The 16,234-nt window shown below is 37.2% G+C and overlaps 1 pseudogene; it reads left to right on the forward strand.

Moving 5' to 3' along the window:
• The first annotated feature begins 609 nt into the window (after window positions 1–609).
• On the forward strand, window positions 610–10,305 carry LOC124973306 (RNA-binding protein 3-like; annotated as a pseudogene).
• Window positions 10,306–16,234: the final 5,929 nt, after the last annotated feature.

The raw sequence follows: 16,234 nt of genomic DNA on the forward strand, positions 1-16,234 counted from the left end.
TAGTTTAAAATGTAAAAATACAACACAGTTACTATCTTGCATATATTTGGTAAAAATGGGAGGTCAAAATTGGTAAATTGGTAAAAATGGGAGGTCAAAACTATACAAAATGATTACCTGGATACAATCTCATGAGAAATCTTCATGAACTGAAATATTGATTTATGTGCCATATTGACACATTATGAATGAGGCTATATTTCATAAAAGTAGACATTCAAATAACCTACTACTTTATAATCTCACTTTATAAAGGACATTTACAAGAATGGTGTTCCTAGCATTTCATTTTCTATTTTGATCATGAACTTTAAGGCTCTATCTGAAAATAATTAATAGACAAATTTTGGTGGGTGATGGTTGTTTAATTCACTTCCAAAAGCAGAGCTCAAGCTGAGCAAAGTATGCCATGTGGAGGAGTAGCAGGAGAGTACCAGTGATCAGGGATCAAAAAGAAAATATGACTCAATGAAATACTTGCAAGAGTTTAATGAACACTCTAATAGTCAATACTTATATTGAGTATTAATAACCCAATAATCTATCAATTTTAACATGACAAAAATTATAATGTACCTCAGAATAAATGTATCACATAGGCCTAGATCCATGGGTAAGGTTATTCTTCATGTATTCTGTTCCTACTGTTGCCATAAAAAGTCACCAAATTACATCACTTAAAATAATTGTATTCTTTTTGTTCTAGTTCTTGAGATAAAAATCCACTAAGAGCATTGAGGCATAAAATCAATATGCCACCATGGCTGCTCCTGTCACTAGGTTCAATTTGAGGACATTTCCTCACTCACACACAAGTTTCATAGCTGCCTGAAATCCTTAGCTCTTGTTCATTTTCTTCATCTTCAACAGGCATCATCCCTACAACTGCTTCCATGGTCACAGGTACACCCTGAGTACTCTCTTATCTGACTCTCACAGAAGACAGTGTGCTCACCTTAACTGCACTGATGATCCAGGAAAATCTTCCCATTCAGACTTCTTGACTTCATCTTATCTGTAAAGTCTCTTTTGTCATGCAAAGTCACATTATATAGATTCCATTAATTAGGAGAGTTGCAGTTGGAGAAAGATTGTAAGAACACTGGGTTCTTTCTTCATCCTGCTAGACAAAAATAAAACCATAGAGTTAGAGTGAATTCACCTATACTAAAATATAGTAATGTGTAATATGACAGTGGAAACGTGAAATTAAGAAAAGGTTGGAATTAAAGGACAGAAATAACATAAATGTAATGAATAAGACAAAGCATTATAAAAAAATCACTTAAAAAGATGCCAGGGGCCAGCCCTAGCAGGGTTTGGGGGTCCTAGGTGGATGGCAGGTTTTGGCATGGTGGAGAAACAGCACACAGAGACACTAAGTGTCCTGAGGCTGAATCTGCCTTTATTTTGTCTGCTAGCCTTTTTATAGATATTTTTCTTTGGTAATGATTATATCATTTTATGGTAAGTTTAAAATAATAAAAACCTTCAAAAGTACAATCTATATTTCTTCACAAAGTACACATTCTCTCTGTATCACAGCCCAGACCAAAACAACTTTATTTCCCAGTTAGATTAAAACAACCTTGTCTCCCCGATAAACTAAAACAACCTTGTATCCCAGCTAAACTGAGAGCACCATGATCTGACAGCCTTCAACCTTCAGAGCAATCATGTCACTAGATTTTCTGAAAAATGACCCCCAACATGTACTCCAGTGTTTAAAGTGAAAAGTTTTTACCATTTTAAAGGGCAAAGAATTCAACTTATACTTAATATTTAGTCTATTCTATTTCATTTAATTGCAGACTACAGTCTTTTTCTGATTCTCAAAGAATTAGACTAAACATAGGAAAAGCACAAATTATATTTATAAATAACCTAATTATTTTATTATGTAATATATTTCTAGAATCAACTTTTAAAAGTAGGAAAGCAACAAAGGGTAAACACCGCATCCAAGCTCAGAGTAATGCCTCTTTATCCATCTATTATTACACTAAAGCAATCACAGGCACCTTTAAACTCAAGCACAGTTACAATTTTTATTTTCATATATTTTATCTATGTATTACTGCTAAATTTTCATTGTGCACTACTTTGTGTCCCAATACAATAAAATCTTCCCAATGTTTTTCCAATAAATTTCGAATGATATATTGATTATTAATATTAAAAAGCAAGTACACATTGATGTCAGGGGCAGGCTCTGAGGGCCCCAGAGCTGCACCGTGGCCTGATCTCTAAGATGGTGCCTGGCAGCTTGCCAGACATAGCTGCACTCATAAACAAGTTTTAGGAAGTAACTCTGGTTGGCTGTTGTACATGAGGCAATCCTGGTATCTGCCTGGAGACTGTTCCTTGATAGGCTGACTTTCCTGGTAGTCTACTCTCTGATAGGCTGATGTTCTCAATATAAGTCAGAGACTTGTGGAATAAAGCCCTTTTTTCGTTCCTGTGATTAAGAAGAGCATACGCGTTGTGATTGCCCACCAACTGCGGGCGGTGGACGATCATAAGTTGTGCCGAAACCCGGGACCTCGAGTTATAAAGAAGAAACTGATCAGGTAAATACAGGGAAAGTAAAGTACAGTCTGGCCAGGTTAAAGTTCGCTGGATAAGCGACGAGTTAAAGTTTGCAGGGTAAGCGACGAGTTAAAGTTTGCTCGATAAGCCAAGAGTTAAAGTTTGCTGGATAAGTGACGAGTTAAAGTTCGCTGGATAAGCAACGGAGTTAAAGTTCACGGGAACGAACGAGTTAAAGTTTGTGGGAAAAGTGACGAGTTAAAGTTCGCGGGATAAGCGATGGAGATTGAGTGTTTGTAAGTGCTTTCTCTTTTGTTTTGCTAGTTAAAGTGCTTTGCATTTTGTTAGTTTAATAGAGAAAAATGGGCACTGAAATGTCACAAATGTGCATGGAAGTTCCCTTTAAGGATTTGCTCCGGGCCAATGGAATTCCTCTTGAAACTAAAACAGCCTGAACCAAATGCAGAGAGGCCATAAAACAAAGGGAAGAGGTTTTGGAGGAAATAAAAGAGGAAAGGTCTAAATTATCAGAAAGGGCATCAATAAGATCAGAGACAGACAAGGAAAATGAAACTGGGTGTGAGGATAGTTCAGATGAAGAGGAGGATTTACTATGTAAAACAAAAAATCTTGCTATTACAGGATCTACTAAAGAAAAGATGGGGCAAACACACACCACACATGGTGACCCTGCGCTCTCAGCTCTAAGACTCATGCTGAAGAGTAGCAGCCTTGAGTGGTCTGATACACAGGCAGAAAAAGCCTGGGACACCTTTAAGAGGGAAATCAGTTTAGGTGAGGGTCCCCCATTAGGAGTCTGCCCTACGTTATCCGCCCTTAAGGCCTGCTTCTCTCCAGGACCTCCCAAAGGGGGCTCCAAGTTTCTCCCCAAAGAGAACCGCCAGCTCCTCCCTTGCATCTCCTTCCAGAACCACATAGTAAACAACATTGGGAGACCTTTAATGAGGAGCCCAATCCATCACAAACCGCTCCTCCCAAGGTTGAGGAACCACGAGGGCAGCCAGCCTCTACACATAGGGAGGGCCCACTACCACCCCGGGGAGGATCATTGCTGCCATCTTGTATTCTGGGGCCACATCAGACTCCAATGAAAGCCCTCACCCTCCTCCTTCTGGGTGGTGGGAAATCTTCCTGGTGGCCATTTTGTGATACTGGGCAAGAACGCACAGACTCTAACCTCTCCCCTCCCTGTAGGGCCTTCCCGGTAAATGTTAAAATGTTAGTTTGGGAAGGAATGACTACCAATAACAAATTGGCCTGTGCAGGGATGAAAGATGGTTCCATGGGAAGGTGGATTGTGGCTACCAAAGATATTGGCACACAGCATGTGTGAGCGAGTGGGCAGATGGAAAGGGATTCCTTATCTTCAAGTCTCTTCTTTCTTGCGCTTCTCTGCTCTTCCTGCAAATGCCTCCTTCTTCTCCCCCTCTTAATCCCTCCTCCTCCTCCAACCTTGACTCAGCTGTTTCTACTTCCATTCCCCGGTCCAGCCCACCTAGTCCTCCTGCCATGAGGTCCCACGTACACCGTTGGGTAGGGATTAACCAGCCCAACCATCAGTGGCATGTCCTAGTAAGGAGTATGATATAGTAGCCCCAGGCCCCACAAGTATTGGGAGATAATTGTTTCATAATTTTCTGCTTCCAAACCTGAATTGATTACTAACCAGGATTAAGGGTTAAAATGCCCTAGGCATCAAGTTTCTGCTGGAAAATTTTAGCTCCTTTCAGATCCAAATCTCAGTCAAGGCTTACATTGAAATGTAAATAGAGAAAGCCTGAAGGCTCAGTAGGAGACAGGTCTCAACCCCCCCCCCAAAAAAAAGAGAGTAAAAGTCTTAACTGAACTCCAGCAAAAGTAAATTTTATGGTGCTTTACTAAAGTAATTAACAGCCGTAACATTTTCCCAGGATTCTATATTTTTTTTGAGCTCATGACTTTTTGATCAGTTCTATTTTTTTTTATTATTCAACTAGAGTTTTGAACATCTGTTACATTGCAATGGAGATTCACCTATAAAGTTTCAAGGCCTTTGATTTTGTGTTATCTGTATGTCGTGCTGTCTAATGTCATGTTTTGTCTGTATCAAAATTGAGTGCTCCTAAAATTAAAATTTAAAAATGGATCCAAATATTTTTAATTCACGTGATTTAAAGAGGTTCAATTTAAATTGGGTAAACTAATAGAAGTAAAATGTCTTGAAAATAACTTGCAGGTCTCTAGGTGGTCAAACTAATATAATGTTGATGTTTATAAAATGTCTAACATCAATTTTTCTAGGACTTTCCTCCAACAAGAAAAGGACAGCAAACACTGTTCAGGATATTTGTCTGATTTCTTGGTTTTTGCAGAATAAGTGAATTAGAGTTAACATGTATGGGATTACTCAAATGTGTTTGTAGAGAAAATTGTTTTGTGTCATCACTAAACTAAAAACAAGGTTACTAAGAGTTATGTCCTAATAGGTATAATTCTATACACAAAGGGTTCTAAAAGTTTCAACTGTTTCAATGAGAGTACTAAAAATAATGAAATATTTAATCTTATTAAAATAGAGTAATTTTTTTAAATTTAGAAATTTCATAAGAGTTGTTTCAGAATGTGAACAAAAAGGGGTCAACAGGAAAGAGAAAATAAAGGTTCTGGGTATGGAAATATATTTAGTAAAAGGGAAAAGGAAATGATTCTGGGTAAGAAAGTGTTTGTGTGATGAAATAAATGAGGGTCTAAGTAAGTGCTAAGAAAGTCTACATAAGTAAAGGGCAAGTTTCAACAAGTTTGCATGTAACTAAGTTGGTTGTATGTATGTGAAACATTTAAAGCTATTTAAGGTTTTTCCTAAGGTGAAATACTAATGTTCTAATATAAACCAAAGTTTAATCTATATGGTAAAATGTCATGGTAAAATAACAAGGATTTCTTAGAAACACTAATTTACTCTTAACTTTGTGTCTATTAAGTTTTATTCTTTAGAACAATTAGTCTTAAAAATAGGGGTTTATACAATTATGGTTAAGCAACTGTTAGAGTATTGTATAACCCACAAGGACTCTTTATAAACAAAAAAGGGGGAATAGGGGAGACCTTCAGGTCCCCTAAAGATAAACTTTCTCTTTGCCTCTTTATTTTAAATTTTTAACTCTGGATAATGAGGGTCACTCTGCCACTGAGAGACATGGTAATCATAAACAACATGATAGAGTGACGGTAAAATGGAAGGATGTTCTTACAGGACAATGGAATGGCCCAGACCCAGTGCTTTACTGGAGCTGTGGCTCAGTTTGTGTGTTTCCACAGGACAAAACATCGCCTATCTGGGTTCCTGAGTGACTAACTCAACCAGTGCCAATGCTACCAATAAGTAACTCAGACCAACATACTTCTGATGCTCGTAGCCCCCCTTGAATTAACTTACAACCTCTTTTTAGTCTCTTAGGAGGAACAGTTCAACTATGTATCTCTCAATGCTGGAATGCTTCTAGGTTCCCGCTGGCAGTCTTAATGTGTGTTCCTACCTTCCTACCAGTCCCAGTCTCTGTTACAGATGCAGAATTGCCAGTTACTATCAAGAAACAGAATTTGGCATCACAGTGGCTATGGTCACTGCAATAGTGGTTTCTGCAACAGCAGCACTAGCAACTGCCATACCTACAGCAACAGCAGTCAATCACTTGGCCAAAAATACAGCTACAGCCTTACAGACTAAAGAGACCCTAAAACAACATCTAACAGCAGGCATACTCCTTGTAAATCAAAGAGTGGACTTACTAAAGAACAAGTGGATATCTTGCAAGAACTTTTGGGACTGGGATGTGTTTATCCTTTAAGAGCAGTGTGTGTCACCCCTATTGCTTATAATAACCTTAGCTCTGTGGTTATGTTATCTAAAAATTGGTCATCTATGTTTGATACTCAGAGTCAATGCCACCAGGGTTCAGTTACATCGGTATCTGAGATGTTCTCTTTGTTATCTAAAGCCCTGGGATTGACAAAACAGTGGGCTGGAACAGTAGCTGTTCTGATTATTATCTGCTTAGGGATAGCCTATGTTATACGCAGCCAAATCAGAGCTCGCCAAGATGCCCGATGTCATCAACGGGCTATAGTACAGACTTTGTCAGTCATTGAGACAGGTACATCCCCCCAAGTATGGCTAAGCATGCTGGAACAGTAGTCAAAGATGGGTAAGATCCGTGGAAATGCATACCAACCTAAGACAGGGTTCTGACGCCTGGAGGTCAGAATTCCAATGACGGGTAAGGATGTAATTTGCCATGGACAACCTAAGACAGGCATGGTCCCAAGTCATCTTTTCTTTATTTAAAGAATAAGGGGGAGATGTCAGGGGCGGGCTCTGAGGGCCCCAGAGCCACACCGTGGCCTGATCTCTAAGATGGTGCCTGGCAGCTTGCCAGACATAGCTGCACTCATAAACAAGTTTTAGGAAGTAACTCTGGTTGGCTGTTGTACATGAGGCAATCCTGGTATCTGCCTGGAGACTGTTCCTTGATAGGCTGACTTTCCTGGTAGTCTACTCTTTGATAGGCTGATGTTCTCAATATAAGTCGGAGATTTGTGGAATAAAGCCCTTTTGGTTCCTGTGCTCAAGAAAAGTGTACGCGTTGTGATTGCCCACCGCCTTCGGGCGGTGGGCGATCATACATTGAGACATGCCATGCCTATGACCCCCAAGAGGGAGGATGATCAACAGAACCATGTCAAGTGTTGTGTCCTCTATTGCAACAGAACCGTGTCACGTGTCAGATCCTCTACTCAAAAAGAGTCATGTCAAATATCAGAGAGGCAAGAAATAGATGCAGCCAAAAATAAACTTTTCTAAAGTGAATAAAATGGCAATTGCAAAAATGTTTTATGCTATAAATTTCAGGCAGATTTAATAAAGAAGAACTCCACATGGATAACTAAAAAGAACAGATAAAATAATAGAAGAAATCCAAGATGGGATAATAAGTCAATATTATTATAAAAGAATTTGGGATATTTGGAACTCTGAAAATTATAGATACTAAACAAATTTATAACAAAATAACCTAATAAATAAATTTTATATCTGAAAGATACAGAAGGCAGCATAAAATTTTATATTTGGTAAAGAAATTTTGATAAAGTAGGGCAAAGAAAAAAACAGAATTATTCCAAATAAAATGTATTCTTTTGTGAAGTGTCTTTTTTTCTTCTGTTCGGTTTCTTAACCCATTTATTGATTGGGTTATTTGTTTTTCTGGTATTAATTTTTTTGAATCTTTTTATAGCCTGGAGATTAATGCTCTATCTGAGGTGCTTGTGATGAAGTTTTTCTCCCATTAAGAAGACTCTCTCTTAGTTTTATTGAGTGTTTCATTTGATTAGAAGAAACTTTTTATTTAAATCCATTTTATGTATTGATTCCTGATTTTACTTCTTGTACTTTAGGAACCTTGTGAAGGAAATCATATACTAAGTCAACATGGTGAAGATTTGGGCCTATTTTTTTTCTCCTATTGGGTGTAGGGTCTCTGGTCCAGTGCCTAAGTCTGTGTTCCACATTGAGTTGAGTTTTGTACAGGGTGAGAGATAAGGGTTTAAATTCATTTTGCTACATGTGGATTTCCATTTTTCCCAGTGCCAATTACTGAATAGGATATCCTTTCTCCAGTTAATGTTTTTGACATCGTTGTCAACATCTTCAGCAATTATATTATTAGAAATCAAAACTGCTCAAAGATTTCATCTCACCCCAGTCAGAATGGCTATTATCAAGAATACAAAAATCAATAACTGTATTGATGTAAGGAAAAAAGTAAAGTCATACATTGCTGGTGGGAATGCAAATTGCTGCAACCATTATGGAAAGCAGTATGGAGATTCCTCAGTAAACTTGAAATGGAAACACCATTTGATTCAGTTCTCCAACTGTTCAATTTATACCCAAAGGACTTCAAATAAGTATATTGCAGTGACACAGCCACATCAATGTTCATAGCAGCTCAATTCACAACAGCTAAACTGTGAACCTAACTATGTGCCTTCTGAGAGTTGAATGGATCAATGGGATATATATATATATATATATATATATATATATATAAAATATATATATGATATAATAATGATACATATATCATTATTATACATATAATAGTGATATGTATATATATATAAATAATGATATATATAATGATATATATAAATAATGATATATATATGTATCATTATATATATATGCATTTCATTATATATATATATATATAATGAAATATTCATCACACTTAAAGTAGAATGAAATCATGGCATTTTCCAGTGAATGGGTCGGCTGGAGAATATCATAATAATTGAAATAAACCAATTTCATAAACACAACAGCTAAATTTTTTTCTGTTACACTGATGTTAATTCACAATGAGGGGAACTAGGAAAGAATAGGGTTACTTTAGATTAGGTAGAGGGGACTGAAGGGAGGGGAGAGTTTGGGGACAGGAATGATAGTAGAATTAAAAAGACATTATTACCTTGTGTGCATATATAACTATACAACTGGAGAGATTCTACATCATGTATTACCAGAAGAATGAGAAATTATACCCCATTACATATTTTGTATCAAAGTGCATTCTACTGCCATGTAAAACTAATTGTGACAAACAAATTGAAAAGAAAACTTATTTAAAAAGAGAAGTGAAAGATGCAACAAAGCAATAACTACAGCTTCTGATACAAATAGGTTAACAACTTAAGTGTGCAATGTTGTGAACACAAAAATAAATGAAAATGTCATTAAAGATGTCCAACTTTCAGTGCTTAGAAGACAGAAGAACCTTGAACAGAATCAACTTGGAATACAGATTGATGTGGGATACGGTGGGAATTGATTCATCCAATTACATTATAAAATTTTCTATGAATAATGTTCTTCCCCCAGGTCATTGCTAACTCTTTTGAACTTGTTGGAAAAAATGAACCAGGTCCAACCTTGCGGCCATGGACTGCAGTTACAGTCTCTTCTTCTACCCTGTTCTGTCTCACCAGGGCCTCCAGTTCTGTCTCAACCAATGTGTTTTATTCAGTGATTTCTCTCACCTCTGCTTTTGCCTTATCTCTTCTTCTTGTCTTAACAGTGCATATAACATCCCAGGCCAGGATGAATTATTTTTTGTGTTCAGTTCATTGCATTTGATTGTTCAATTTAAAACTATTTCTGGATTCTTCCCATGCAGCAGCCACCCTATTCTCCCTGCTCTTCAGAGCCTCTTGTCTGTCTACTTTTTAATTTCTAGGATTTAAATTCACTGCCAAGTCTTCTGAAGAAGAGAACCTCTTGGTGGGAGGGCTCAACTTCAATACTGATGAGCAGATGTTAGAAGATCACTTCAGCAACTTTGGGCCTATTTCTGAGGTGGTTGCTTTCAAGGGCCGGGAGACTCAGCGACCTTGGGGTTTTTGTTTCATTAACTTCACCAACCCAGAACATGCCTCAGATGCCATGAAAGTCAAGAATGGAGTGTCCCTGGATCATCATCAGATCTGTGTGGAACATGCAGGCAAGTCTGGTCAGACACCGGAGGGGTTGCCTTTGGGGTCAATGGACTTGGTCGAGATAGAATTGGTGGGAACCAAGACTATGGGAGTGGCTGGTATGAGAGTTGACCTGGAGGATGTGGATATGGATATGGATGATCCCGAGACAATAGTGGCAGAAGTCAGGGTGGCTATGACCGCTACTCAGGAGGAGATTATGGAGACCATTATGACAATTGAGTTGAGGCATGCACACATAAAGTACATACACAAGGAAAAGCACTTCTGATCCAGGATCATCCCTCCAAATCACTCTATTTATAAAGACTTTTGGAACTGTGCTGAAATATCTGTTTTAATACATCAACATCTATTTTTAAAATAAGTTCTCAAAATTGCTTGTTAAAAGAACTTTTAAAAAGTTCCATGTACATTTTTTTCTCTTTTAAAGACAAACTTGGGGACATATGTTGAGTCCCAGATATTTTTCCTTTTACCAGGTTTTTAGTTTGGGCTCTCAGAATTATTGCTTCTGGCAAAAGAAACATTTGGCAAGACTTAATTTTGTTAATATTAAAGTTGGAGATATTTTTAAAAACCTGTACACAATGTTTATCATCATTAGAGAACAATTTCCAAATGCAATTTTAACAATCTCTGTCGATAATGTGAAACTTTTTCTTAAAATTCAAGATCACTGGTTCAAGGCAATGGTGGTCATTGAAAAATGAGAGATATCCTGGAAAAGCTTCCCAGCTTAGGATTTTTGTTATAGCAACCTGAATGGATTAAGATACTTTCTTCACAGGCAAATAATTTATAATAAAAACAATGGTTTAAAAACATTTGAATAGAATTTTATCATTTAAAACACTATTGTCATTTGGAACCAAGATGGCAAACTAGAGGGTGACTGCATCTCCTGTCACTCCAGAACCCAGGATTCAAGAAGGGGAGGCAATGAGAGACTCAGACTAACATAGAGCAACGGAATGAGTTTCTCCCACCAGATGAAGTTTGGCCCGGGTGGCAGACCTGGTCAGGGGCAGTTTCTTGGAGTAGGGAAGGGTAGCTAGAGTCTTCCCCAAGCAGACCTGCTTTCTCTGGTGGCAGGCTCCTTCCAAAGCGAGCTTCTTGGAGCAGGCTGCCCAATGAGAGCCTTTCTACACAGAGTCAGCTCCAATCCCTGGACCCAGCGGTGGGCCCTGGTCTGCAGGTGGCTTCTGGGACCAGGGCAGGACAGCCAGAGACTTCCGCAAGCAGCTGTGCTCCCTCTGGTGGCAGGCTCCTTCCACAGCCAGCTTCTTGGAGCAGGCTGCCCAGTGAGAGCATTTCCACACAGAGTCAACCCGCAGCCCTGGAACCAGTAGAGGGATAGAGGAAGCTTTCTTCAGAGGCACTGCATTATCAACTTCCTCCAAGACTTCATGCTATTAAAGACTGGGAGGTGATATACTGGAAATCTACAGGGACACAGTAAGCCAAAGAAGAAATCTGCAATATCTCAAAATCCCACTGATATCTGACCAATATGAGAAAACAAGGGAAGAAAATGTCCCAAACAAACCTAGATACTATATCAAAAAAACCCAATGACACCACAGCAGAAGAAATGTAAGAAGGGGAGTTCAGAATGTACATAATTAAAACAATCAGGGAAAAAACTAAGGAGATGAAAGAGCAAATGCAGGCATTGAAGAAGGAGATGAAAGAGCAAATGCAGGCATTAAATCATCACACCAATCAACAGTAAAAAGAGCAAAGACGGGAAGCATGAGATCATTTCAATAAAGAGTTACAGATACTGAAAAAAAAAAACAAACAGAAATACTTGAAATGAAGGAAACAATAAACCAAGTTAAAAACTCCATAGAAAGTGTAACCAATAGGATAGATCACCTGGAAGACAGAACCTCAGACATTGAAGAAAAAATATTTAATATTTAAAACAAAGTTGAACAAACAGAGAAGATGGTAAGATATCATGAACAGAATATACAAGAAATATGGGATATCATGAAAAGGCCAAATTTAAGAATTATTGGGATTGAGGAAGGCACAGAGAAACAAACCAAAGGAATAAACATCTATTCAATGAAATAATATCAGAAAATTTCCCAAATCCAAAGAATGAAATGGAAAACCAGAAACAAGAGGCTTATTGGACTCCAAATATACAAAATTACAACAGACCCACACCAAGGCACATTATTATGAAAATACCTAATATACAAAATAAAGACAGAATTTTAAATGCCATGAGAGAAAAGAATCAAATTACATTCAGGGGGAAACCAATATGAATATCAGCAGATTTTTCAATCCAGACCCTAAATGCTAGAAGAGCATGGAACAACATCTACCAAGCCCTGAAAGAAAATGGATGCCAACCAAGAAGCGTATACCCAGCAAAACTTACTTACAGATTTGACGACGAAATAAAATTCTTCCATGATAAACAAAAGCTAAAAGAATTTACAAAAAGAAAGCCGGCATTACAGAACATTCTCAGCAAAATATTCCATGAGGAAGAGATGAAAAACAATGATGAATTTCAGCAATGGGAGGAACTAGCCTAAAGGAATAGCCAAATAAAGGAGAAACCAAATCATGTCAAAAAAAAAATGAGTCAAATGACTGGGAACACAAATCATATCACAATAATAACCCTGAATGCTAATGGCTTGAACTCATCAATCAAAAGACATAGACTGGCAAATTGGATTAAAATGAAAAATCCAAAATTATGCTGCCTGAAAGACACTCATCTCATAGAAAGAGATACCCATAGACTAAAGGTGAAAGGATGGGAAAAAACATACCATGCACATGGATACAGCAAAAAAGCAGCAGTATTCATCCTCGTATCAGATAATGTGGACTTAAAGCCAAAACTAGTCATAAGGGATAAAGAAGGACATTACATACTGCTTAAGGGAAGCATAAATCAGCAAGAAGTAGCAATCATAATTGTCAATGCCCTGAACATTGGCTCATCCATGTATGTCAAACAAATCCTTCACAATTCCAGAAAGCAAGTAGACCACAACACAGTAATACTAGGCAATTTTAGCACACCTCTCTCACCACGGGATAGATCTTCCAAACAAAAATTGAATAAATAAAGAAACCATAGATCTCAATAACACAATCAACAATTTAGACTTAATGGACATATATAGAATATACCATCAAACAAAGAACAACTACACTTTCTTCTCAGCAGCACATGGATCCTTCTCTAAAATAGAACATATTTTATGCCCCAAAGCTACTGTTAGCAAATACAAGAAGATAGAGGTACTACCTTGTATTCTATCAGATCGTAATGGATTAAAATTAGAAATAAATGACAGAATAAAAACAGAAACTTCTCCAATACCTGGAGATTAAATAATACACTATTATATGATGAATGGATAACAGAAGATATCAGGAGGGAAATAAAAAAATTCTTAGAAGTAAACAAAAACAAAGACACTTCATATCAAAATCTCTGGGACACTGTGAAAGCAGTACTTAGAGGAAGGTTTATTTCATGGGGCACATTCAACAAAAGAAATAAATATTAACAAATAAATGACTTAACACTGCAGCTTAAAGCCCTAGAAGAAGAAGAGCAGACCAACACCAAAAGTAATAGAAAACACGAGATAGTTAAAATCAGAGCCAAAATCTACAAAACAGAAAAACAAGAAACAATTGGAAAAATTAACAAAATAAATAGTTGGTTCTTTGTAAAAATAAACAAAATTGATAAACCCTTAGCCACACGATCAAAGAGAAAGAGGGAGAAAACTCAAATTACTAAAATTTGCAATGAACAAGGAAATATTACAACAGACACGAGTGAAATACAAAACATAATTAGAAGCTATTTTGAAAATCTATATTCCAATAAAACAGAAAACCTTGAAGACATCAACCAGTTTCTAGTGACATATGAATTACATAAACTGAACCAGGAGGACATACACAATTTAAATAAATCAATTTCATGCAATGAAATAGAAGAGATCATTAAAAGTCTACCAACAAAGAAAAGTCTGGGACCAGAGGGGTTCTCAACCGAGTTCTACAAAACCTTTTAAGAAAGCCTCACTCCAATACTCCTCAAAGTATTCCATGAAATAGAAGAGGAGGGACCCTCCCAAACTCATTCTGTGAAACCAATATCACCGTGATACTTAAACCAGACAGAGACATATTGAGGAAAGATAATTTCAGACCGATATACTTAATGAACATCGACGCAAATATTTTCAACAAAATTTTAGCAAATTGCATACAACAATATATTAAAAGAACAGTACACCATGATCAAGTGGGTTTCATCCGAGGGATGCAATGTTGATTCAACATTAGGAAATCAATAAATGTCATTCACCATATCAACAGAATTAAAGTCAAGAATCACATGATTATTTTGATAGATGCAGAAAAAGCATTTGATAAAATACAGCATCCCTCACGCTCAATACACTAGAAAAAATAGGGATAGTTGGAATATTCATTAATATTGTAAAGGCCATCTCTGCTAAGCCCATGGCCAATATCATTCTAAATGGTGAAAAACTAAAAGCATTCCCCCTAAAAACTGGAACAAGGCAGGGATGCCCTCTTTCACCACTTCTATTCGACATCATTTTTTAAACTCTAGCCAGAGCAATCAGACAAACCAAAGAAATCAAAGGGATACGAATAGGAAAAGAAGAACTCAAACTATCCCTGTTCGTTGATGACATGATTATATATTTAGAGGAACCTGGAAATTCTACCAGAAAACTTTTAGAACTCATAAGTGAATTCAGTAAAGTAGCAGGTTACAAGATCAATGCTCATAAATCCAATGCATTTTTATACATAAGTGATGAATCTAAAGAAAGAGAAGTTAGGAAAACTACCCCATTCACATTAGCCTTGAAAAAATAAAGTATTTGGGAATCAATCTCACAAAAGAGGTGAAAGAACTCTACAATGAGTGCTGCAGAACACCAATGAAAGAAATAAAAGAAATCCTTAGAAGATGGAAAGATCTCCCATGTTCTTGGATAGGCAGAATTAATATTGTAAAACTGGCCATACTACCAAAAGTGCTATACAGATTTGATGCAATTCCAATTAAAATCCCAATGATGTACATTACAGAAATAGAGCAAGGAATCATGAAATTCATCTGGAAGAATAAGAAACCCAGAATAGCTAAAGCAATCCTCAGCAGAAAGAGCGAAGCAGGGGGTATTGCAATACCAGATCTTCAACTCTACTACAAAGCAATAGAAACAAAAATGACATGGTATTGGTACCAAAATAGACAGGTAGATCAATGGGACAGAAAGAGGACATGGACATAAACCCATATAAATACAATTTTCTCATACTAGACAAAGGGGTCAAAAGTATGCTTTGGAGAAAAGACAGCCTCTTCAACAAATGGTGCTGGGAAAAATGGAAAACCATATGCAACAGAATGAAATTAAACCCCTATCTCTCACCCTCACAAAACTCAACTCAAAATAGATGAAGCACCTCAGAATCAGACCAGAGACACTGCATCTTATAGAAGAAAAAGTAGATTCAATTCTTCAACATGTCATCTTAGGATCAGACTTCCTTAACAGGACTCCCATAGCACAAGAAATAAAAGCAAGAATGAACAACTGGCATAAATTCAAACTAAAAATCTTTCTCTCAGCAAAGGAAAGTATCAGTAATGTGAAGAGAGATCCTACAGAGTGGGAGAAAATCTTTTCCAATCATACAATAGATAGAGTGTTAATTTTCAGTTTTTATAAAGAACTCAAAAAACTCTACACCAAGAATACAAATAATCCAATCAACACCTGGGCTAAGGAAATGAACAGACACTTCACAGAAGAAGATGTACAAGCAATAAACAGATATATGAAAAAATGTTAAACATCTTAGTAATAAGAGAAATGCAGTCAAAACTACCCTATGATTCCATCTCACCCCAAGTAGAATGATGATTCTCAAGACCACAAGCAACAATAGGTGTTGGCGAGGATGTGGGGAAAAAGGCACACTCATACATTGCTGGTGGGGTTGCTAATTAGTGCAACCACTCTGGAAAGCAGAATGGAGATTACTCAGAAACCTTGGAATGGAACCACCATTTGATCCAGGTATCCCACTCCTTGGCCTATAC

This window comes from Sciurus carolinensis (genome assembly GCF_902686445.1).
Source record: "Sciurus carolinensis chromosome 14 unlocalized genomic scaffold, mSciCar1.2 scaffold_123_arrow_ctg1, whole genome shotgun sequence".
In the NCBI taxonomy this organism is placed as follows: domain Eukaryota; kingdom Metazoa; phylum Chordata; class Mammalia; order Rodentia; family Sciuridae; genus Sciurus; species Sciurus carolinensis.